General features: G+C 48.7%; 1 protein-coding gene across 8 annotated transcripts in view; it reads left to right on the top strand.

The window, feature by feature from the left end:
• Positions 1–24,374, top strand: part of ZDHHC13 (zDHHC palmitoyltransferase 13) — a 189,830-nt gene that overhangs the window by 87,586 nt on the left and 77,870 nt on the right. For 5 of the 8 annotated variants that reach the window (XM_079930296.1, XM_079930297.1, XM_079930295.1 and 2 more), the window contains exon 3: positions 20,390–20,537. The exons of the other annotated variants lie outside the window; for them this stretch is intronic. The gene's annotated coding sequence lies outside the window, so the exon portion shown is untranslated. The remainder of the gene's footprint in view (positions 1–20,389; positions 20,538–24,374) is intronic. 8 annotated transcript variants of the gene reach the window in all.

Genomic DNA, 24,374 nt, shown 5'->3' with positions numbered 1-24,374 from the left:
GCCTTATTTTATTTTATTTTTTTGGCTGTGTGGTGCGGCATGCAGAATGTTAGTTCCCTGCTCAGGGATCGAAACCGTGCCCCCTGTGTTGAGAGCACAGAGTCTTAACCACTGAACCAACAGGGAAGTCCCTCTTGTCTCTTCTTGACCAGGGATGGAAGACTAAGGGTGCGTAATCAGAATGACGGTTGATCTATGGTGGCCCTGCCATGGGGTGCTGGAGGACTGGATCAAAGTTAGTCTGAACTGGTTGGTTGGAAGGAGAAACAGTTATATGACTTCAGCGAGGGAAAGAGGAGTTAAGCTGGGGAGAGCTGAGGAGGGCAAGAGGTCGGAGCCTCCCTTGTGAGAGCAACCATGATCCTTGAATAGGAAATCACACGGCTTCTCAGATTCTTGGCAACACCAGATAAGGCAGCAGCTTCTCCAGGGCTCTCCCAGCCAGAGGACCAGAAGTTTACTACAGAGTCAGGGGCTCCAGGAAGGACCTCCTGCTTCAAGGCAGTTCTGAGCTGACTTTCTACTGGAGTAGAGGAGAAAGAAGGCTTATTGAATTCCTTTCTTCCCATCCTTTGTCATTTAGGTCAATCTGCTCTTGTTCGGACAAGGGCTCCTCAGAAAGTCAGAGGATCCTGGAGGCAGGAGTTCCAGGGCTCCTAGCAGCTGAGTGGTCAGGGAAGCCCGCGGCCAGGTTCATCTGAGTGGGGAGAGCCAGCTCCTCTCTGGTCCTTCATACTGTGTCCTTCCATCTGTCAGCTGTTCAGATCTGCTGTCAGGGAGCATGGTCTGGGGGGATTCTGGGAATGAAAAACTTGGGACAACCAATGCTCTAGTTTTCCTCGTTGGAATTTCTTTTTCCTCCAAGCATCACATAAATTCATTCACAAATATTTCTTGAATGGCTGCTTTGTACAGGGCACTGTGGCAGGCACTGATTATAAGGAGTGAGCATCACAGACAGAAATCCCAGTGCCTGTTAAAAGTTCCATTCTGGACACACGTGTGTGCGTAGTCGGTAGGCTTGGATTAACTGAGTACAACTCTGGCTGATTTTTCCTGTTTGATCTGGTCGTATTCAATTCAGTGCTAGCAACCTCTGTGCTGTGAAAGGCATTGGTGTTCCTTTCTTTCCTGAAGCTCCCCGCATTGTGCTGACCCGCATTTGTTTCTTTCACTCCATCAGTTTCTCGCCAAGGCTCACAGGTGCCCAGATCTCACAGGTGGAGGGGATATTAGCGGCCACACTGCATTTGGGGAAACTGAGAGTCAGGGAGGGCATGTGCCACGTCAAGGTGAGACACAGAGCAGGGAACAGAACTGCAGGCTCCTCCCTGGGGCTGGCGCTGCCCCCTCCGCCTCGCCACAAAGCCCTCCCTTTGACTGCTTCACCTTTGGGTGATCTTGCTGGGGAGGGAATTGCACTGATAATCTCACCTTTTTCAGAAAAGGGGCACTGTCTGAGGATGCGATCACTGACCGCTGGAGGCACTAGGACCGACCCCGGGTCGGTCAGCAGCCAAACTGCTGCTCTGACTGACCTGGTGGCCATGTGACCAAGGAGCCTCTTGTGTCGCTATCAAGGTGATGACTCTTTGCCCATACCGTTGCCCACCGGATGGGTTCTCCCTGTCTGCCTGTCTCTGACTCTGTCTAGGTCTTTTGCCGTCTTTGTTCCCTCTCTGTTTATCTCTGCCCGCCTCTATTTCTGCTTTTCTTCTTTCTGTCCCTGGTTCCGTATGTCACTCCTATCCATGCCCTCATTCCCAGACCTTCACATCACCTTCAGCAGTTTGAGGGGATTATCTCTGCCGGTCCTCATTAGGGCCCCATTCTTCTCATTAACAACTCAGTCTGGGGACCATGGAGGTGTGTGAGGACCATGGGAGAAGCAGGGGCAGGACTTGGAAGGTCTCTGGAGAGTTTCTGCTGGATCCAGAGCTGGAGTCATAGAGTCAGGCACTTCCCTGAAGTTGGTGTCAGCTCCAGGGTGTGCAGGCAGGCCCTATGAGGGAAACTGAGCATGCAGAACAAAGGCAGCGGGCATCTGGTCCTTTGGTAGCAAGCGTGTGGAGGCAAAGGAAAAGGGAAAGGGCTGGGGAGAGTAGCTCCCAGTAGCCTTGCTGACTCTGGAGGAACGGATGCTTGGAGTTGGGCCTGAGCTACTTGTTGGGACCAGAGGTTTATGAGTAAAGGATGGTAGTAAGTCTGATGTTTGTAAATACCTCTGTATACTTTGTGAAGACAGTGACAAGAAGATTCCAGTGCATTTCCAGGTGTTTTGTGTTCTAAGGGATGTCCAGCAATAGAAGGCCCCTGACTGTGGACCCAGCCGCTGCAGCCTGCCTGAGCACCCTGGCCCTAGGGGAGTTCTTCTGATGGCTTCTACTCTAACCCTAGGGGAGCTCTATAAAGAGGACCCCTTCTTGGGCTTCCCTGGTGGCGCAGTGTTTGAGAGTCCGCCTGCCGATGCAGGGGACACGGGTTCGTGACCCGGTCCGGGAAGATCCCACATGCCGCAGAGCGGCTGGGCCCGTGAGCCATGGCCGCTGAGCCTGTGCGTCCGGAGCCTGTGCTCCACGACGGGAGAGGCCACAGCAGTGAGAGGCCTGCGTACCGCAAAAAAAAAAAAAAAAAAGAGGACCCCTTCTGATGGCTTTCCAGGGGTCTTGAGCCTGGATTTCGCTGACTCAGCTCATTGCCTTCTGTGGTCAAGCGGCAGATGGAGTGGGCTTCTCCATCCCTTTCCTCTGCTGACAGCCTCCGCCTTTCCTGTATGCTTCTCTTCTCCTTTAACCATGAGGTCTTGAATGAAAATTGTGCTCCTACTGCTTCCCCTTGTTATCCATGCCACCTGCTTCTCCTACATGCTAGACCTGAGCATCCTGCTGGCTGTCAGCCACAAGTGCTGCATCTCTGTCGTCCTCCTGCTCTGGTAACCCTAACACTCAAGCCCAGAATGCATTAGCTGTTGTGTGTCCTGCTCAGTGTCTGTTCCTACTGGTGGCTCTTTTCAGAAGGGGCAGCTGTAATCTGCCCAGCTCCCTTGAACTGGAGCGCCCAGAACTGGAGCTCAGTGTGTGTGTGTGTGTGTGTGTGTGTGTGTGTGTGTGTGTCCAGCCTCAGCCTGATCATTGAGGTACAGCACAGCTCCCAGTTGTGGCTGCCTGGCAAGCTCTCTGTGGCCACCTTGCTCTGTCACCATCTTACCCCTCTATGGCCCATCGCTGAGCATGGCTACATTCCTTGTATGGTGGATGGATATTTATTGTGGTGAGAGCAGGATCTGTCTTTTCTTGGGATCTTCTGTCCTGAGTAAACAGCAGTGCCCCCCGTACTTCTTTACTGGCTCTCTTACACCATTAATGCAATCTATTGAGATCCAACTATATACTATTTATGAGATATTAATTTAAAACCTAAGGATACAAAAAGATTAAAAGTAAAGGAATGGAAAAAGATTCACCAGGCAAACACTAACCAAAAGGAAGAAATGTAGTTAATGATATATTAATATTTATGGTTATAAGATGTACACAGGAGTTTTTAGTTATAAAAATGATTATTGGGCTTCCCTGGTGGCGCAGTGGTTGAGAGTCCGCCTGCCGATACAGGGGACGCAGGTTCGTGCCCCGGTCCGGGAAGATCCCACATGCCGCAGAGCGGCTGGGCCCGTGAGCCATGGCCGCTGAGCCTGTGCATCTGGAGCCTGTGCTCCACAACGGGAGAGGCCACAACGGTGAGAGGCCCGCATACCGCAAAAAAAAAAAAAAAAAATGATTATTGCATTTTTGTAGTTGTAGAAAAATGTTAAAAACATAATTTTAGAAAGAACCATTTATAATATCAAAACTGTAATTGGGAAAAAATCTGAAAGAATGTATAAACTTAAGAAAAATTTTTTGAATGACATTAAGGATTACTTAAGTAAATGAAGTGATAGCATATGTTCATGGATAGGAAAATTTAACATTATAAAGATGAATTCTCTTCAGTTTCTCTATTATATAGTCAATGCAACTCCAATAAAAATCTCAGTTGGATTATGTGAAGCTTTGATAAACTGATTTTTAAATTCACAAAGAAGCATCAACAATAGACAATATGCTTCTGAAAAAGAAGCATAAGGAGAGAGGATCTGCACTTTATTATGAAGCTGTAGCAGTGAAGACTATATGGTACAAACCTAGTGAGAGACAAATTGACCAGTAGATTAGAAAAGACAGCCCAGAAACAGATTCACTCAAATACCGAACTGAAATACAGTAGAGCTAGCATGGGAGCTAGATGGGTAAAGGAGGAACTTCTTATTAAATAAAGCCAGGAAAAAATTGTTATTGTAGCAGAGGGGTTTTTTGGTGTCCACCAGAAACAAATAATAAAATGTCTTACTCAGGGTCACACTTTCAATAAATGATTCTGACCCTTAACTTCTATATACAATTCTCATTGTGTTACCTTTAAGAAGCTGCTTAACTCCCTTGGGTCTTCATTTCATCATTCATAAAATTGGAATAGCATCTACCTGCAGTTCTTCTTAGGCTGTCGAAGCAGGGAGAAGCAAGGAGTCAGCTTTTAACATTTTGGTTTCTGGTTTTTGAAGTATCACATAGGATGAAGAGGGGAAAGAAAAGAAATTGACATTCCACATGGCGCCACTAGGTGGCAGTCGATGATTATTGTGGGGCTCGTATCACCCTTGACTGGCCAGCAGGGGGCTGACGTCCATGAAGTTTGGAAAGCGATCCAATTTGAAGTAGGATAGCAAAGGGACCCATGTTACTTCTGGGTGGTTATTCATGGATGGTAGTAAGGACAGCTATTCCTGCCAGTGTAGGGCAGTGTCTATGAAATCAGCCTCTGGAATGGTCATTCCCAGTCTCAGATCCTGGATCTAACAGGATTACTAACTTAACTTTGCTACCAGTTACGTTGCTTAACCTCACTGACCCTCAGTTTCTTCACGTGTGAGATGGTGGTGCCCGCTTATGGGGTTGTTTCGAGGTCCTCAAACACGAGCGAGTGCTCAGCACATGGTAAGAGCCCTAGGATTGCCAGCAACGCGCTCATCCTCGTCGCCATCATCTTTATCATCCCATTCCTTTCCCACACTTCAGAGCCTCTGAATCTTGGTCCTGAAATTCAAGTCCCCAAGGCCAGCAGGGTCTGAAGCTGCTCAGGCCACGTCTTCCCCTGTGAGTCTCTGGGGCAGAGCACCGGGCCCGAACTGGCTCTTCAGGGCGAGCCCATTTCCACTTCTGCTGCTGCATCTCTGTTAGAGTAGATACCTTGTGCAAACATGGGCTGTAAACTGTAAAGCCCTCTAAAGGTATAAAGCGTCGTTATAGCTGGTATAATTCTCTCGACTCTTACAGGGCTACTGGGTAAGAAGAAAAGAATGAGACTCCTGGCCCTTGGGTCCCCGCTGAGGGCAGTTCCCCTTCACGGCTTCCTAGCTTCAGGGAGCCCAAGTGACTCCCATGTCACCCTCTCCTCCCCAAATTCCTGGTGAGGCCTGGCTGCCACCTGGTGAGGCCTGCCAGTCTGGTTTTCTCTGGCTTCCCTCTGCCATGTTTGGCCAGTGCAGGGCGGGTAGGGGGTGTGTGAACGCCGTGGTGATGGGTTGGGCAGGCGGCTGAGGAGGGGGAGGGCAAAGGTGCAGGCCCAGGCCTGGGTTCAGCCTCGGCCTGCAGCTCCCTGAGGCGGGAGTTGCTGGAAGGAGGACACCCGTGGGGCTGGGGCCCTGCAGTTCTCTGTACTACGCCAGCTCCTGATATGGGGCCAGACTTAAGAAAACCAGTACTGGGGGGCTTCCCTCGTGGTGCAGTGGTTAAGAATCCGCCTGCCAATGCAGGGGACATAGGTTCGAGCCCTGGTCCGGGAGGATCCCACATGCCACAGAGCAACTAAGCCTGTGCGCCGCAACTACTGAGCCTACGCTCTAGAGCCCACGAGCCACAACTGCTGAGCCCACGTGCCACAACTACTGAAGCCCGCGCGCCTGGAGCCTGTGCTCCGCAACAAGAGAAGCCACGGCAATGAGAAGCCCCATGCACCGCAACAAAGAGTAGCCCCCGCTCGCCGCAACCAGAGAAAGCCTGCGTGCAGCAACGGGGACCCAACACAGCCAAAAATAAATAAATAATTATAAAAAAAAAAAAAGGAAACCAGTACCGGGGAGCTGGGCGCATGACCAGTTTACAGATAACGGTGCAGTTTGCAGTTATGCTTTAGGAGAATGGAGGGGAGGGGCTTGCTGGAGCAGAATATGTTCCAGAGTATAAAGGTCTGTGCAGTGTCGAGCCACCTTCTCACATGCCTTTCAAACGCTGAACTGTTGCTGCCCCAGAGGCACTCTGTGTGCAGGCCTGCCATTGCTCTGTGCTTGCCACTCTTCCCTGCTACCTGGATCCGCCTTTATCCTTTAGGCCCAGTCAAGTTCCCTTCTTGGAATACATCCTGGCTCACAGGGCGCTTTCCTCGGCTGACTCCTGCAGCCCCTGCGAGCCACCCCATAGAAGTGACACAGCACATCCTGCTCTATAATGACATTCATGAGTCTGTCCTCCAGGTTGGAAACTCCCCAAGAGCAGGGACCACGTCATTCAGTCATTGGTTTATTCATCCATTTGTTCAGCAAATATTGATTGAGCACCCGTTGCCTGGAGGGCCCTGTTTTTGGTGCTGGTATTTGCACAGGAAGCCAGGCCTGAAATCCGGCTCCTGACTCCTGCCTGGCCCAGTGCTCTTTCCAACAGCCCCTCTGCCCCACCCTCATGCCCCAGAGCCCGGCCCTCTGGTTGGACTTCAGGCAGGCAGGGTTCAGGACCCACCTTCCTCTCAGCCCAGACAGGCAATCCCCTGTGTTTGGACGGCTGGGAGGCACCTCTCCACCATCTCTGGACGCTACCAATCAAGGAGCGATAGGGACACATCCTTTCCTCTCTGGTCTCTGCAGCCTCCCACGGTGTCCATGGGCACCAGGTCCAGGCTCGCCGGGTCTGGCTGGAGCCCTGGTCAGCCACTCCTGGCCACGGGACCTCGGGCAACACTCGCTACCTCTCTAAACCATGGTTTCCTCACCTCTAAAAAGGAGATAGCAAGAGTATCTTCTCCCTGAGAGTTTTCTGAGATTCTACACGTTCGAGAAATGGTAGTTTCTGTGCTCCCCTGCCCCACTCCCAACCATAGGCCCGAGGTCTGCAGTCAACTCCCATCCACGGCAGGCCCCAACTTAGCAGACTCAGAGTTAGGAGGCCCATCTCTCTCCTCTAGCCCCCAGCCCTAGATAGAGTAATAATAATAATAATAATAATAGTAACGTCTCTCTTTTTGGTAGTACGTACTCTGTGCCAGGCACTGTTACAAGCACTTCACATGTATTAACTCGTATAATCTTCACTACAGCCATATGAAGGGAGTACCATTATCACCCCCCTTTTCCAGATGATGAACGTGAGAGACAGAGAGGTTAAGCAACTTGCCCAAGATCACACAGCTAATAAGTAGCCATCAGAAAGCAAGAGATACTCCGTGTAATTATTGTAGCGCTCGTTGCCACAGCAATGGCCAAGGTAAAAAGGTAAGCCTAGGATATGTGAAGTGGGGCATAAAAGATGTCCAACACATGTAGGCCCCTTCCCAGGGCACCCAGATGCCCTGTGAGCCCAGCCTCTGCTGTCTCATGCTCCATTTGGGCCCACTGGGCTGTGCTGCCTGGTGTCAGAAGCGGGTGGTCCATGCCCCCTCTCCTGGGTACACAGGGCTTCCAGGGAATTCTCCCAGTTTGCCTGAGCCCACAATCATTCGCTGCTCTTTGAAGTGAAAACCACCGTGCTCACACCCGCCCCCCCAGGAGTAAATCATCAGGTTCCCAAATATGTTTCCGAGTGTAAATTTCCTCCAAAACGTTTAACTCTAAGCACTTCCTAAATTGCTTATGACAGTCTGAAATGCCATGTTCCATCCTGCTTCTGTTCTAAGGATCAAAGCAGGGGCAACAGCCAGAGAAATGCTGGGCTGAGGGGCTGTTCAGGACAACTCAGCCACCGGGGGCGGGGCGGGGGGATTTCTTAAGAGCCCGTAGCACCCTCAGCTCACTCCGGGCTCTTGGTGGTACAAAGACAGAACCAGGAGGGCAGGGCTCACGTCTGCTGTCTCAGCACGGAGGTTCTGTACAAGATTTCATTTGGAAGGAGGTTCTGTGCTAAAAATAAAAATTGCTACTGGGCTACATTATCACTAAGGTCTTCATGGGCTCCCATCTCCTGGGGCTCGTTTGTTCATTCCACAAATATCACTTGAATGCCAGGACCTCGGAGGCACAGAAGATCCCGTGGTGGATAAAAGTGTTATAGTCTCCGCCCTCGTGGAGGTCAAAACCCAAGATGGAAAAGACAAAAAGCAAGAAAACAATGATTAAATAAAATAATCACACAATGTGGTGGGTACCATGAAGGAAATCGACATGGTGATGGGATCTGGAGTAACCTGGGGCCTTCTCTGAGAAGTTTAAGCTGAGCCCTGGAGGATGAAAAGGAACCAGACTTGGCGAGAACCAGGGGAAGAGCATTCTTGGTGTGGGGAACCGCAAGTGCAAAGGCCCTGTGGCAGAAAAGAGGTAAGCGTCTACTATGGCTGGAGCAGAGGGAGGGAGGGAGAAGGACGGCCTGAGTTGGGTCTATTCTAAATGCACAGTCATTGAAGGGTTCTAAGCAAGGGGGAGCTACTATCCATTTACAGGTAAAAGATCACTTTTCTGCCTTGCAGGAGGCGAGGAGATCCATTAGGAAGCTGCTGTAGGAGAGGAGGACAATGGGCTGCGGGTGGCTGTAGAGAGGGGGGAAGTGGACGGTCTGAGTCGGAGCTGGTTAGATTTGCTGAAGGACCTGGTATGGGGGGGCGGATGCAGGGGTGAGAATCAGATGTTCTGAAAAGGTACAACAGACCCCGTTTTCCCACCTGCATGAGGTGGGTGTTCCCAGAGACGCCTCCTCCTTTGCCCTGACTGCCCGGTGGTCTTCTCTTTGTTCTGCGTCACCTGCCACACTGGTTTCTCTGTGCTCAGATACTCCGAGCTCGTTTCAGCCTCCAGACCTTTGCACTGCCTGGGACGCTAGTCTCTGATCTCCTCGTGGTCGGTAACTTCTTGTCTTGGGGGCTGAGCTCAGCCATCCCCTCCCCTAGCCACCTTCCCTGAACACACAACTGGTACCCCCTACTCAGACCCCCTCCACCCAGGCACTCTCTATCACGTCACCCTATTTTATGTTCTTTCACTATCTGAAAGGATCTTGCCCATTTACCTGCTTGCTCCTTTCCCCACCTGGCTCCACTAGAATGCAGACTCTGTGAAGGCAGACAGAACAGCGCCTGGCTCCGTCAACTCCCCCTACGCGCAGGGGTGGCTGGGGGCGGCCCTGCAGTGCTAGATACGCCCACAAGAGGGCGCCCATAAATTTCCTTTTCAGTTTCTGGCTGGAAAATCTCCCAGGAGTAAAACTAACAGAACGCTAACTGAAATTTCACAATTTGCCTAGTATCTGTAGTATATACCCATACTGTCATGTATCATGGTCTTTCATGTTTCTGGGAGTAAAATAAAATGTTTTTCTGTGGGATTTTGAGATACCGCCTTGAGACGGGGAAGGGAATCTGCATGGGACCCTGGCTCACTCCCACACCTCTTCTCTGCTAAGCTTTCACTGACTCTTACTTGAGCCAACTTGTCCTTATGTCTCCACTGATTGTAGCCAGAGACAGATTATCTTCAGCTAGATGGAACCTAAATTAACATTTTCTTGACCATAAATATATATTTGGCTATGACGCAGAGATTTCCCAACCAACTGGGTAAGACTAAGGAAATGTCAGTTCAGATCAATCAGTGAAGGCTGGTAAGGGTTTGACATAAAAAGGGAGCAGAAAGCGCTGGTTGGTGATTGAGCATTGCTGTAAGTGGAGGCAGCTGTGAAGCAGCAGAACGAGCGCGGGGCCAAGATGGGAGCACAGGAGTGAGTCCTATTTTGTATCCTGGTTCTTTTGACTTCTAGACACTTGATGATGGCTGTGAGCCTTCTTCTCTGTTTGTGAGAACGATAGTGCTCTGGCGGACATGAAAGGTGCTTTGTAAACAGGTAAGCAGGCGGTGGTGGTAGAATGGGGTGAGATTATAACCGCTGCTAGCACCGTCACGTTTGCAACCCCTCACACTGGGACCGAGGGTCCCACTGTGAAAGAGGGGCTCATGTGGAGTTGGGAGGGGACCCAGGGACTGTCTGGATGTGTCACCTAAATAAGGAGGAGGGCCAGAAGTAGGATCTGGGAACTGGAGAAGGAAGCCGGGGAATCCCAGAGCTAGGAGGAGTAGCCCAAGACAGGATGGGCCAGGCAGAGGGATGATTCTGGAAAAATATTTGCAATAACATTCCCGGCTGCTGACACAGGACAGGTGTGAACAGGCTGCACTTAATGGCCAGGGAGGGGATGGGCACGTTCCAAACTTTTTTCTAATAGAAAATGTGTTGCCTTTGATGTAGGAAGCTGGGGAAACGTAATCATCATTAGTAGGCACTTTGATTATTTTTTCAAATCTTCCTGGTCGTTTTTATAGTCTCTTACTCTTTACTCACTTTTAATTTTCTTTTTATTTCTTTAAACATATTAACATTATCGTTCAATCGTCTATATCCCAATCTCTGAAGTCTTTGTGGGTCTGATTCTACAGAGTGCTGTTTTCTGCCGCCTCTCACTCGTGGTGGTCTGTTTCCTTGGTTGCGTTGAGATTTGGACTGTGAGGCCCTTTTGCGGGGGAATCCTATGATAATACTGTACGGTTTGGCTTGAGGTACATTCCTGCAGGAGGACTTGTGATTGCTTCCACTGGGCATCAGGACATAAAATAGACCAGGGTCCACTTGAAATTGAAAGGATAATTTAGGGGAGTTTTAAGACCACGCTCCCATGTCATTTCAGACTCCTGCTTGGTCAAGCAAGGGTCAGCCAGTAGCCCTCAAATCTCAGAGGACAATTTTTTTCTCCAACTACCCCAAATCAAGTCTGGGACAGACCCTTTTCCTTGTTTTTGTTTTTCTTTTGTTGTGTGGTTGCTGTTCTTATCTCTCACCGTTTTCCTCAGGATATAGCCCTTCCTGAATCCTGGCTTTACGTGGAGGGGTCTCCAGTGTGACTCCCCAGCCTGCGTGGGTACAGAATTAATGCTGAGTGTCACCCCTCCCCCATTCCTAGCATAGTTCTACGCATAGCAGTTCTAGGTCACGAGGCTGTGCAGGGTCCCCCAGAGAATGTGACCGTTTCTTTACATGCATCCACTTGGACTGGGGGCCGGCTTCACTCCTGGCCTTAGGTTCCCCTTCCTTGAAATCTCTTCCACTGATTTAAAAATATGTTTTTTAAAGATTTTTTTCTAACATTTTGATATGTTTCATAGGCAGAGAGTTTCAGGGAAGCCTCAGCATCACCTGGGAACTCTTTAGAGATGCAGAGTTTTAGGCTCCACCCAGACCCACAGAATCAGACTCTACTTTTTTTTTTTTTTTTTTTTTTAGACTCTACATTTTTATACAACCCCAGAGGACTTATATAGGTTGAGAAGCATGGCTTTCCTTTACCATATTACCTGAAACAGAAGCAGGACAGGCACTTTGCGTGGATATTCCAGAATAGGGACAAAATGAAACTGTTCTTTTCCTTCCCCCTGGCTTCTCCTGGGTCCAGTGGCTCAAATGAAGAAAGACTAGGATTGGGAATTCCTTGGCAGCCCAGTGGTTAAGACTTCGCCTTCCAGTGCAGGGGGTGCAAGTTCCATCCCTGGTTGTGGAGCTAAGATTCCACATGCCCCACGGCCAAAAAACGAAAACACGAAACAGAAGCAATATTGCAACAAGTTCAATAAAGATTTTAAAAATGGTCCTTATCAAAAAAAATATTAAAAAAAAAAAGACTAGGATTAGTGTGATGTCTCTGTCAGCTGCTGCCTTTCTCAGCTCCACAGAGGCCCTGGATGGATGGACCCAGCCCTGAGCAGTTCTTGAGCTGGGCATGACCCCCAGGGATGGGCTCAGAGGTCTCAGTGCTGTCCCTGCCCTGTGTTTGTAGGGCCAGGGAGCCCTTGTGCCTACTGAGTTTTCTGCCCCCTCTTCCCCGTTCCCCTCCCTGATGTCCTGCCTACACGACTGATCTTCTGCCTTAGTTTCTCCACTCTGAATGGAAGCTGGATGGAGCTGGCCCTGAACCCCAGCCTTGACCCCCTTCTAGTCTCAAAGACAACACGGCAAAGCTAAAGGGACAGGACTTTGTCCCTCTATATTCAAGAGTCTATTTCCCTGGGAAAATAAGTAGACAAAGGAAACAGTCCAAACAGTGTCAGGAACCATAACATTAAATAAGATTACTTTAACTTCTACATAATAAAATATCCCCTGTCCTGCCTGAACTCGGCCTTGCATTAACTTCTTCACGTACTCAGCATCCCTGAATCTTGCAGTGCGGCTCCCACTTACTCAGCATTCATGCTGAGCGAGGACCTGGGTTCAGCACTTGATGTACATCATCTCATTTAACACCTACACCATCCCTGTGCAGAGATGAGATAAGGGAGGTCCAGGGAGGCTCAGTCAGTCCACTGTCCAAGGTTACCAGGTTGGTAAATGGTTGAGTTTGGATTAGAACGCAGGTCTTTGACACCAAAGCCCATTCTCTTTCCACTCCTCTTTTCTGCTCTCCTGTGTGCAGCACCCAGCAGAGCACCTGGCACAAAGTAAACCCTCAATACCTGTTTTCTAAAATGAATGAGTCTTGCCATATAAAGACTACTGCTTATTGAATGCCTACTATGTGCAAGCACGTTCTCTATGTTAGTTTGGATCCTAACAACAATCCAGAAAGGTACTGATGATTATTATTTGTTTTAAAGATAAGCACACTGAAGGTCAGAGAGGTTAATTAAATTTCCCAAAGTCACACAGCTGATGAGTTATTGATCCAGGGTTTGAATTCAGACCTTTCTTTCTGATGCCTAAAGCCATGCACTTTTGGTTGTACTTTTGGTTTGCCCTCTAATATGGGGAATTTAGTCTTGGGAAGGGGTGTCTTGAAGTTGACATGATACCAGTGGTGCTGGAGGCCCCATGAGCAGTGAGAGAGAATCACCTGGAGGCAGATGGTGGCTGGAGAGTGTCCAACAACATGAGGGAGTGAGCACCCCGTCTCTGGGGTGTCAGACGGCTGTCTCTCCAAGAGGCCCAAAGGCTGGAAGAGGGCAACTTGGGAGTTCCCTTTAGCTCTGACAGTCTTGATCAGCCCTGGAAATCTCTGGAGAGGGTGACTCAGAGCCATCCATCCTGAGGAGGGTAGTTCAGAAGGGCACAGTCCTGGTTATTCTAGTTTCTAGGTGGTATTTGGGAAAGTCTTCATCGATGAAGAAATCACCCGGGAGTGATTAACAACGCTCGCATCAGCCTCTTTCCTCCTTTGCCGGCCTCACCCAGTGAGTGGCCTTTCACAGGGGCTGGTTTCTTCCACACTTACAGAAGCAGAGAATGTGAAACAACAGGTTCTGACCTTGGGTCTCATCAGGGAAAAAGATGAAACGTGAAATAAATGGAACCCATTAGGTTTACAATTGAATTTCAAAGGGCTGGGCCCCTAAAGTGCCCTCTTCCAATCAAATAATCTGAGGTCAGAGCTCTGAATGCACTAAACTGTCCTTCGAAGACCGGTAATGCATATTGTCCCCTGCCTGCCAGCTGTGTTGAGTCAGTCTTCCTGAAGTCCACCACCAGCCTGGGACCCTAGCCACTTGCTTTATCACATTGAAAGGCTTAAAACTATCACTAGTAACAGCAATGATTTACATTCGTACAGAAGGTTGCAACTGACAGAGTACTTCCATGTTCATTCCCATTTGAGACTCCAAAGAGCCCATTTGGAGGGGTAAAGTGGGAAGAGTTATCCTTGTTATACAGACCAGGAGCACGGGACTCTGAAGGCAGAGTGCTTAAGGTACTTGGCTTCTAAGGAGCAGATCCAGGACCCGGATCTAGTTTTTTTTTTTCTTTTTTGGCTGCACCTCACGGCTTGTGGGATCTTAGTTCCCCAGCCAAGGATTGAACCCGAGCCCTCGGCAGTGAAAAGCACAGACTCCGAACCACTGAACCGCCAGGGAAGTCCCAAGATTTCTTGATTCCAAATTCAGCTATAGCTACTAACTGCCCTTCCTGAGGGAGATCGTGTGGCTTGCATCAGTGCAGCGCTCAGAAGAAATAATCTGACGTAAGGAGAAGAGTGTTACTTTCATAACCTTGAAGGTAAAAGTGCTTCAGTGGATCATGTTAGGCTACTACTGTTCCCGGCCCCTCCATCACTCCTTTCCTGTATCACAGCAGAGACTCCTTTGCGGGTTCCACTGTGGTTACAACAATGTTCATGCCTCTTTTTGTAAGGGAAGGCAGTGTTACATAGTGGCTGGGAGCACGGGTTCAAGTCCTGCCTCCTCTTCAGCTGTGTGACCTTGCACAAGTTAGCTAACCTCCCCGAACCTCGATTTGACACTGCTGGCCTCATGGGGATGGTGATGATGATTGAATGAGATAGCGTCCTGGAGAGCTTAGCATAGAGATCAGCACATAGTAGGTGCTCATTAAATGCAGACTGAACATAGCTGTATAAAACAAGGACTGTAGGTCAAACCCTGGCACTGCCAGGCTCATTCTTGGAGCATTCGTTCAAGCAGCATTGACTGAACATGTGCTCCATGCCAGGTACTCCTGTGTGCACTTCTCACTGGCTCCTCACAGCACCTCTATAGGAAGGCATCATTATTCCCATTTTACGCATGAGGAAACTGAGGCTTACTTGTCTGCTACTGTCTTTCATACGCTAGGATTCATACTCAGCTCTATCTGACTCTTATTCCAATGCTCTGCTGTGCAAGAGAAGGTGATCAGTATACAGAGATGGGAAAGGGTGTGTTATTGATTGAGAGTGGGGTAACAGGAGCCCCCGAATTGGGGTATCCAGGGACTGGACCTCTAGAGCTGTAGCTCTCACACTTGCTGTGCAACTTTGAGCTGGTCACCTCGCCTCTCTGGGCCTCACCGCATCATCTGCACACCAAAGAGGTTAGACAGATCATCTCAAAGATCCTTTCCAGCTCTGGCCCGCTGCAGTGCACCTCAGGTTTCAGAAAGATTCTAGTACACGACCCTAGAATGGGAGAAGCATAGCAATGGCCCCCGAACTCTCAAATTAGTTTTGCCTCGTGAATCCATGTGTTTCTGCATGAATTCAGAATCTGCCTGAGGAAAGCTCTCAAATTATCCTACAGGGATTAGCCCAGCTAGTAATTACTCCTATTATTTTTTATTGTATTTTATAAGGTGCCTTTCATCCAGGATCTCAAAGGGCTTCTCAAACATTCATTAGTGGAGCTCTGCCCCTCCTGTGTGGATATGAAAGACAGAAACAGATTTTAATGTTAGAAAGAGGAGGTGGGGGGAGAGAGAAGGGGACTGGGATCCCGGGATTAATTTCACCTATGAGTTCAAAGGCGCTAAGAGCAGAAATTTGCCAGGGAAAGCCTCACCTTTGGGAGTTCAAGGGATACTCAGTGAAGAGCAGATGGATCAGGAAATATTCCTCCTTTAAAAAACAAATCAATTCCTGTGTGCCTAGGAGAGGGTCGTTCAGTTTGGCTCAGTTCAGTTTGGCTGCTTTATTTCACTTTAGACTTGTCCATGAGCTGTCCTTTGAGTTGCTCTCTAGCACTCAGGCCTGTGCTGATTTGAAAGATGTGAGGGAAGCAAGGCTTTCCGAGTGTACCCACTGCAGACTTGGGCACACTGGGGTAAGTAGTAGGGCACAGGCACCTCCCAGGAGAGTCCTGGTGGCTGCCTTAAACAAATGGCTAAGGCCAAAGAGGCACATGAAACGATGCTCAACATCACTGATCATTAGAGAAATGCAAATCAAAACTACAGTGAGGTATCACCTCACACCATTCAGAATGGCCATCATCATAAAATCTACAAATGATAAATGCTGGTGAGGGTTTGGAGAAAAGAGAACCCTCTTGCACTGTTGGTGGGAATGTAAATTGATACAGCCACTTTGGAGAACAGTATGGAGGTTCCTTAAAAAACTACAAATAAAATTACCATATGATCCAGCAATCCCACTACTGGGCATACACCCAGAGAAAACCATAATTCAAAAAGACATATGCACCCCAATGTTCACTGCAGCACTATTTACAGTAGCTAGGTCATGGAAGCAACCTAAATGTCCACTGACAGACAAATGGATAAAGAAGATGTGGCACATATATACAATGGAATATTACTCAGCCCTAAAAAGGAACGAAATTGGGTCATTTGTAGAGACGTGGATGGACATAGAGACTGTCATACAGAGTGAAATAAGTCAGAAAGAGAAAAGTGAATATCGTATATTAACACATATATGTGGTATCTAGAAAAATGGTACAGGTGAATCAGTTTGCAAGGCAGAAATAGAGACAGATGTAGAGAACAAACATATGGACATGAAAGGGGGAAGGAGGTGGGACGAATTGGGAGATTAGGATTGACATATATACACTAATATATATAAAATAGATAACTAATGAGAACCTGCTGTATAGCACAGGAACTCCACTTAGCTGTACAGTAGAAACTAATATAACATTGTAAAACAACTATACCCCAATTTAAAAAAAATGGCTAAGGCCAAAGCCAAGATGCCCCAGCATGTGGCCAGTGGCTACCCCAACACCTACTGGGCAGTAGGTGAGGGAGAGTGAGTTTGGGTTTAGTCCAGGGACCTGATTGACAAATGACACAGAAGGACCGCTTTGAGTCACCCATCATGAGGCCACTCCATTCCTCTCCTCCCTACTCCCCTGTACCATGACCAAGACACCTGGCTACTTGTACCAAGTTCCTTTCATCCCCATTCCGATGAATGGATAGGAGGGATCACTAGGGAGCATGAAAACCTCTCCCAGGGTTGGGTGAGGGGCCAGTGGTCTTTCCTGCTGGTGTGTGAGTTCCTGGAGGACAGAGCCCTGCCTGCCATTCACCACTTAACCCAGCACATGTTCTGGGCACAGAGCGGTGGATGCTGAGAACATATCTGTTGACTGCAGGAGCAGATCATGAAGCTGCCACTCTGTTGGCTGGTCTGATACAGATTAGACAAGGATCCTTCCTCCCTTTGGCTTGGAAATGGTTGGATGCAAAGGACAGCCAGGGCCACACAGCTCCAGTGACTTCAGAACCAAAGACGGAAGTCACTGTTAAGCTGGGGGTGAGGGTGACTATGATGCGGTGACCGAGGGCCCAGGATGAGGTGGCGTGGGAAGCAGGGCGTGCGGTGTGAGGTGGCAAAGAGGAGGACTGTCCTGGCCGCTGGGAACATGAGCGTCCTTTAGCATGTCAGGCTTCCAGCACTTTCACTGCTGGGGGCTCCAAGGCCCCATGACTGGTCCACTCAAGGTGAGACAGCCTGGAGGGATGCGGGTGACAGGAGAGAAGGGTGAGGCCTGGCCTCGCCCACAGGGAGCCGGTAGTTCTGTTTTGGAGATTAGACTTCCACACAGAGCAATTAGAGAACAATGCAAGATTTGTCACTGACTAGATTGCGAGTTTCCTGTGTGGGGAGAGAGGATCTTATTCATGGCACTCTTTCTTGTTGGGCCAGACAAAAATCTAGGTACTGTTTCTGCTCCAGATACACTGAATGATTAGTTGTCCCATTGGATGACACTAAATGTTAAGTGGCCTAGGTCAGAAAAGGGAAGAGTCTGGAGGCCAAGATGTTGGGGAAAGCTTTAAGAGGGAGGAGGAACTGTGATGGTTGTTAATAAATGACCAGTGAGAAAAATACTCCCCACCTTCTCAAAGGGCCTTCATATCACAAGCCTGTGTGTTGAGGTTGACCGGGGAGGAAAGTGAGAGGTTCTAAGTGGCAAAGGGACTGCCTTATATTTAGTTACCCAGTGAGAGGGCATCTGAGGACTTTGCCTGCCGGGGATCCATTCTCTTCTCTTCTATCCTCACTCTCAGTCTGTGGGGTTTCTTTGGGGCTGACATCACCTCTAGACTTTGTGGGTATGCCCAGGACTCAGACTCAGCACTGGACCCTCCTGGCCACAGGATCTGTCCAGGGATGAGCACACAACACACGCTGAGCCAGTGAACATCCTCTTGACTTTTTCTAGCACTCCTGGAGGCAAGGCACTCTTTCCTTTGGGGTTGCAAAGCTAGAAGAATGTAAGCCTGGAGCTGCTGGGGGTAAGCCTGGCCACTGGAGAAAAAACTATCTAAAACTGAAGCTAACACAGAAGAAAGCAGAGCTGCAAGGTAAAGAGGAAGTTTTGCAAACTCTTGATAAGTTTTCAGATACATAAATCAATGCGTTTCTTTTTTTATTCTCTCTTAAGCTACTTAAATTTAAGTTTTTGTCACTTGTGAGAGAGAAAACCCTGTCTCATATGCGCAGCTGGTGAGTGAACTCACCCATCATCCATCCATTCTGTCCATCCATCCATCGGTTCACATACCTTTAATGGACAAAGCAGTTGCTCAATGCATTTTTGGATGAATTAGTGAAAGACTAATTTGTCATGATGTGTTTGATGACAAAGATACATCAGCTCCCTTTAGTCCTGGGGGAGATTTGTCAAGAAAGGGCAAACCTAGTTCTGAACTCAGAACTTGGAAGTCAGTTAGGAATTCAGTCCCCCAAAGAGTACTGACTTTTTCTTCAGTGTCATTAGCACAAAGCCAGGCAGGATCTTTCCTTCGCCAGACATGATTCGGTTATGCTGGTGCCACAGCCCAAATGGGAGGGTCCAGGATGTCACTGACAAGCATGTGGGTTTTCTTGTTGGAGCCGGTGCCAGTGCTGTGAGCTCTGCAGTGACACGAGTGTGAATTGCCAGGGAGGACTTATTTGCTTCACCCTCACGGGACCTGTTTTGCCCATTGTATGTGGTGATCACACGAAGTGCAGAACTGCCCAAGAACCTCAGAGACAGTGCCAGCTCTTTCAGGATGACTCTGTAAAAAAACTCGAGTCAGAGAACATAGAAGTAAACCAGTCACTGATCTCACACTCCTGTTTCTCCAGGGAAGACTGTGACTCACAGAGAAGGGGAGTACCCAAGGACACTTAAGGAGTGATAAGGAGAGACAGGATCTGGACTCTAGACTCCCAATCTGGTGTTTTTCCTACTCGGCCACTCTCCCTCCTTGGGCCACAGCCCAAAACACGTGGAGTTTGTCTCCAAGGGCTCATTTCCTGTTTGATCAGTCAGGGCTGTTGGTAGATCAGGGAATGCTGTGGGCACTGGACTGTATTTCAAAGATGTTCTTCACGTTGTCTGCCATCATCTGCTTGTGGGCCACGTGGCACAATAAGGATGGATGGACACGGTGGTCATAGAATTGGTGGGAGGGCACCTTAAAAGTCACCTTGCCCAACCCCTTTCTGAGGTCTGGCTTCCCTCTAGAGCACCCGCTGATACACTTGTCACATTTGCAGGTGGCAGAGAGTGGGGGTGAAAGAGCTGTGCCCGTGGTTCTCTCTCTCTCCTGACTCCTCAAGGACATAAATCCATCAACGGCCTCCTCTCTCACTCTCTAAAGTCTTCAGTCTCTTCCTCCTTGTCTCCTTCCTCTGGATTAACAAATGTTTTGGTTCTCCTTTTCTCAAAGCAAACAGACCAATAAACGATTGATGCTTCTTGTTTCAGTTTTCCCAGATGCTTTGTGACTTTTGTATCTTTCTCTTCCACAAAATTTCTTGATTCATTTATGTCTGCTGTTCACACTTCTTCATCACCCACCCATTCCTTAACTTTGGGCAGCCTGGCTTCTCTCAGAAGTCACCACTGACCTCCTAATTATGAAATCCAGTGTTTTTTTTCTTTAAGCCTTAAAGTTTCTGTTTCCTTTGTATTGTTATTTAAGATGTTGGTCAGCCAGTACTCAATCTCCCTCCATACAATGTTGCCCTGGTTCTCTTTCTTCCCCTTAGGCCTCACCTTTTAATCATATCTCTGTTTTCACTTCGTGGCTCATTTGTTCTGATGCCCGCCCCCCCCCACCCAGAGACCTCGTCCATCCATTGATGTCTCTGTTCATTCAACACTCAGTTGAGTGCAAACTGCCGTGCCAGGAACTGGAGGTTCAGAGACAGATCACAATCATTCTTGACCTCAGTGAGCTTATTTTCTAATGACAGAGCCAGAGAAGTTCATCCCAACATCATGTGATGACATCATGCAATGCTGGACCAGTTACTTCACAGATTCAAGAAAATGCAGAACTGAGAGCAGAAAAGAACCTTGTCATATTCTCACATTTTACAGGAGCGGAAACTGAGGCACAGGGAGAGGAAGTCAGTGTCCTGCAGTCCTACAGAGAGTCAGCAGAAGAGCCAAGCGTAGACCTGAAATCTCTTCAAACACATCTCTGGCGGAGAATGGCTAAAGATGACTTTTCTAGTGAAGTTGGAAGGTATGGGGTGCAAAAGAGTATTTGGAGTTTTCTCCAAGATACAAATGCATTTCACTGAGTTCTTTCTGCAACTCAAGACCCATCATTGGAACCTGTGTTTTGCTTCAAATACTCCAGCAAGAGGCCATGCGGTAGAGGTCCTACAATTGGGGCTTCTTTATGGAAAGGGAGAGAAACAATACCTGCTGAACACTTAATATGGGCCATAAAACCAAGACCCAGAAGTTAAGTGATTCTTACATCAGATTGAAAGCAAAATCAAGATTGGAACTCAGGTTTCCTGTCCCTGGTCTATTCTTTTCCTGTGGCCAAGAGCCATAAGCTGCCTGAGCTGGATTGCTGGGCTGTCACCTGTCCAGGACAGAGAGGGAGATGACTGACTGTGAGCCTTCTGGGTGTGGGAGCCCCACTGCAAGCCCACTGTGTGCTTTTGGATAAGAACCTGCTCTCGTCTTGACCCCCAGACAGAGCCAGCATCATGAGCGTGCAGCCCCTAAAGTTGCACAGGACTCTGTGCTTAGAGGGGCCCCAGGCTTGTTTTAACGTTGCCATCTTGAAATCCTTAACAATTTGTAACCAAGGGACCAACGGGATGATGTAGCCAGTTCTGCTCCCAGATTACAGCCTTTGTTGTTGCCGCTCAAAGCACTTCCCAGGTCACTCATTTGAATAGTTCACTGTTGTCCCTGTCTTTATCCCCCTAGGAAAGGCTATTGGAAAGATCACCCGAAGGGGACTTAAAACTAGGCCAGCCAGGTGCCAGCTAGGTTCCCTGGATGACTTCCGGGAAGGGTTTTACCCTCCCTGGGCATCCTGGGCCACAGCAGAGGGCAGGATTCATCGCTAACTTTGCCAGACCCGGACCCCAAACCACTCACCACTTTAATCATCTCCTTTGGTTCAAGAGCCCTCGGCAGCTCCCTACCTAGAGGAGAGTCTAGCCCGCTATGGTTCCAACCTACCTTTACAGCATTTTCTCTCAATGTTCACGCATAGAGAGTCTCTGCTCTGACCAGAGTGTCTTCTTTTCCTTCACTGGGTCCACCTTCAGTCCTCTGACCTCTGCGTCTTTCCTTGCCGTCCTAGTGCATTGCCTTATTCTTCTCACCAGGTGATACTCCCCCATCCTTCGAGGTCTAGCTGTGGCCCTATCTCCTCTGTAAAGGCCCGTCTCTGACCACCTGTTCTATATCCTCTCTCCCAACAAGGCTGCATAGTCCCTGAAGACGGAGTCAGTGTCCCAGCTCTATTTTCCTCACCAAGCCACACACCCAACGGCGGTCAGTGAATAGTCGCTGGTGCCCTGATTCTCACCAGAGGAGAAAAGGCAGGAGATCCATTGGCTGGTGAGACTGGGTCGTGTCCTCCCAGGCATGGCTTGTTTGCTATCGGAAGTGAGGCAGCGAGGGCCTCATCAAACCTGTTTCCCCAGCTGAGGCTCTGGGCCCAGGCTTGTCCCCAGTGCCCAGGCTACCACAGATCCCACTGGGAGATGTTGCCTCAAATGTTCAGGGAGGGGAGGCAGAGGAGTGTGGGGATGCTGCAGGTAGGAATGTCAGGCTCCAAAAGGGGCTGCTTATTGTTTTCTGGCTGATCAGACTCTATCCAGAGTTTGGGCATCGCGTGATTAAACTAAAGGTGGGGAGTGGAGGGACTACCCGGAAGAGGAACCCATGCCAAGTGGGAAGTGAATAAATTGGAGGAAAGAAAGCTTGAGAGAATGTGACCCATGTCTTTAAAACAGTCAAAGGGCTGCCATGACCAGCAGAGGTGGACTCGTTCAGTGTGGTCCCTCAGGGCCAAGGTTGGACCAAGGCAGGGAAGTTACAGGGTAGCAGGGTTCTGCTCAGGCAGACCTGTCAAACATGGGTGGGTCACAAAGGGGAAGGAATAAGCCAGCTCTTCCTCAGTAGGAGTGTCCAAGCAAAGGCTCCATCCTCACTGATCCCTCAACTCACCTCTGTTTCTCTGCACAACTTATCCCTCCATTTCTCAAAGAGATCTTTTTTTTTTTTTTTTGCGGTATGCGGGCCTCTCACTGCTGTGGCCTCTCCCGTTGCGGAGCACAGGCTCCGGACGCGCAGGCTCAGCGGCCATGGCTCACGGGCCCAGCCACTCCGCGGCATGTGGGATCTTCCCGGACCGGGGCACGAACCCGTGTCCCCTGCATCGGCAGGCTGACTCTCAACCACTGCGCCACCAGGGAAGCCCTCAAAGAGATCTTTAAAACTGCATCTTCTCTCCTTAAACCTTGGCTCCTCCTCTGGTGTAAATGCATCAACCCTTCTCCACTGCCCCCATTTTGTTCCATCAGCTCTTGCAACAGTCTCCTAACCAGTGCCCCAGCCAGCAGCCTATATTCCCACCAACCTGCCTCCATGCTGCCAGAGTGAGATTTCTAAAATGCAAATGTGCATCTGTTGCACTCTTGCCTAGAGCCCTGCAGTGGATTCCTGGTGTCCTCATGAAATGGCTGAACTTTCAAGGCTCTTCATGGTCTGACCTGGGCAGCCTCATCCCTTGTTCTTTCCCCTGCATCTTACACACCAGCAGTACTGGAGGCTTAGATCCCTGCTCCACCACACTCACTCCTACCTCTGGACCTTTGCACATGCTGTTCCCCCTCACCTGGAAGCGTCTTCTTTCTTATTACCATTCCTATCCCACCCACTCCACTCCTCCCAGCTCTCTGCAATTCATCTACTAGGCCTCAGGTTCAGTGTCTCATCTTCCAGGAAGCATTGCCAGGCTTCCCAAGTCTGGGTTCGATATCCCTGCTGTATATTGCCTTAGCGTTCTGTTGCTAGCCTTTGGCATACAGTAGTGTGTGTGTGTGTGTGTGTGTGTGTGTGTGTGTGTATATGTGTATGTAATTACCTGTACTCCACCCCCTTCCCCAGTAGAGGGCAGGGACCATGTCTGTTTTTTTCACTCCACATCTTCATTGCCTAGTTCCTGACACATAGTAGCTGCTCAGAATATATTTGTTGAATGAAATATTGTCCTTCTTTGCAGAGATGCTATAGAAGGGATTCCTGCTTTGGGCCCTTTCTACCTCTGGGACCATGTTTCCATAAAACACACCCTTTCCTACCCTTAAGTGGTATTTTGTCATGTGCAACAGAAATGGTCAATGCTCATTTCTTGTTTCAAACAAAAATTCACTCTAGGTGGTGGTGCAAGGGGCCGCAGGGGACTCTTCATTTGGTTGCACAGTATGATTGCAGAAGGAAGACTCAGTGGTGAAATGTTTGGTTTCTGTAGCATCGAGCTCATTCTGGGTAACCCGGGGAGGGCGATGAATTTTACAAGGGGCTGTTTAGACAGCCTGCCCCTCTGGGTAGTATCTTAACTTCCGTGGCTTCTGTAGAACCTGGTGCTGTTATCTCACTTGGCAGAAACAAATGGACAGGACATCAATAGCCAAGAACATGAAACTTGACCTACACCTCACACCTTATACAGAAATAAACTGAAAATGGATCATAGATTTAAATGTAAAATATAAAACCATGAAACTTTTAAAGGAGAACGTAGGAGAAAAGCTTTGTGATCCAAAGTTAGGAGAAGAGGTCTTAGACACGGCACCAAAAGCACAATCCATAAAAGGAAAGACTAGACTAATTAGACTTCATTAAAATTAAAAACGTTTGCTGTAGAAGACAGTGAAAAAGATGAAATGACAAGTACCATTTGGGAGAAAATATTTGCAAACTACCTGACAAAAGACTTGTTTTCAGAATAAAGAACTCTAAACTCAACAGTAAGACAACAAATAATCCAATGAGAAAATGAACAAAGGACTTGGACACTTTACTAATACACAGGTGGCAAATA

The sequence above is a fragment of the Stenella coeruleoalba genome, assembly GCF_951394435.1.
Source record: "Stenella coeruleoalba genome assembly, chromosome: 8".
Lineage (NCBI taxonomy): Eukaryota > Metazoa > Chordata > Mammalia > Artiodactyla > Delphinidae > Stenella > Stenella coeruleoalba.
Note: the sequence above shows the minus strand (reverse complement) of the source record. Positions and strands in the feature narration are given on the sequence as shown.